Here is a 1,534-nt window from a genome sequence, read left to right as displayed (position 1 = left end):
GAGGACAACAGAGCTGCTTCATGGAAGAAGAACCTCAGCTTAACCTGTTAGCCTTTGCGCTAGCACTCGCACTAAATAGCCTTATAAGTATTAGCTCGGTGCTAGCGCGACAAACAAGCTAAACTGAGGTCCTCCATCCATATTTTCAGTTGCAGGTTGAGTCATTTTTGCGTTCCCCTCTCTGTCATGTGGATGGAGGACCTCATTGATTGTGTAGCCCCAACATTTTATTTTTAGAATGTATTAAATTAATATGTTTTTATTTTTTAAAAAAGTTGTTATTATTAATCAATAAAGCCCAATTTGATGTTAAAGTTGTTATAAAAAAGATTGATAAACATGACCACGGACTGCAAAAAAAATCATTTGACTTGAGTTTGTGGCCCTGATTATTTGAWGCCTTTGTATTTACAGTTTGCTTGTTGAACCATTCTGTACTTCCATACCTCGAGCATCATATCAGGCTCATAGATGTTTGCATCTGTCAAACACACAATGAAGAGGGGTGGATTAATACTGTTTGATCTGTAAGCAAACTGGCCCATCCATGAGCAAAACTTTAAAACTGTTWATGGGTTGGGTTGGTTTGTAAAAAAATGATTGGACAGCCAAATAATGGTGTAGAAAATCACATTCAGTTCCCAGTTAAAAGGCTTTTTTCTCAGATCTAAAAACTTCATCCCACACGCAGAGCCACTGTCTGTGTGTGACCCTGAGTCTGATCAGAACACAAAAACCATGGCTCCTGACTTCTGATGGCTCTGCTAATGTCGTCTGTGTCCTGAAAAAACACACACAATATTTAACAACACCCTGGTCACAACTCTAGGAGCTGTCCCTCTCACGTCAGCACTGATATACTGGAAATCTTCAACAAGTCTTTGTTTATCCTGCAGAGGAACACACAACAAATCAAGTACAGACATAAAACTGATCACAAATTAGAAGTAAATTTAGTTAATCAGTCACAAAATGTCCTTCAGATTGATCCAATTTTGGTCAGAAAATGTACAGTATTTAGTGGCTGGTTTGGAGAGGAGAAGGGTCATTTTTTTATAAAGAAGAGGCTGACCCAGTCAGACCTGACTGGACAGAACCAGTAACTGTACCAGCTTCTCTGTCTGGTTCCAGTTTGTGTTATACTCAGTGATAAGACCTGTTCTCACGCGGCTATGTGACAAAAAGGATTCTCCCCTCTCACCACCCACTCCTGCCCCTACAGTCTGAACTAAAATGAAAGTCAAATAAAGAAAATATAAAAAGCTTTTTGAAGGAGATTGGACAAGTTTGTGCACTCACGAGACATCACACCACAACATGTGCACGTTGATTGTACTTATATTATAGGTTTACCCATAGTTTTGCTTACATTAAAACATTTTGAAATCCAACCACTGTCCTGTGTTTTTTTGATTTATAAATAAATAAATAATAAAAAGCAGACTGTATGAATTTTATAAGTTACGATTATTGTATACATGAACTTTGCAGTTAAGCTGAAAATAAGCTTAAGCTGGAATAATTCTCAGTCCTG

This window comes from Austrofundulus limnaeus, unplaced genomic scaffold, assembly GCF_001266775.1.
Source record: "Austrofundulus limnaeus strain Quisiro unplaced genomic scaffold, Austrofundulus_limnaeus-1.0 Scaffold230, whole genome shotgun sequence".
Classification (NCBI taxonomy): Eukaryota; Metazoa; Chordata; class Actinopteri; order Cyprinodontiformes; family Rivulidae; genus Austrofundulus; species Austrofundulus limnaeus.
The sequence above is the reverse complement of the archived record's forward strand: the minus strand, read 5'-3'. Positions refer to the sequence as shown.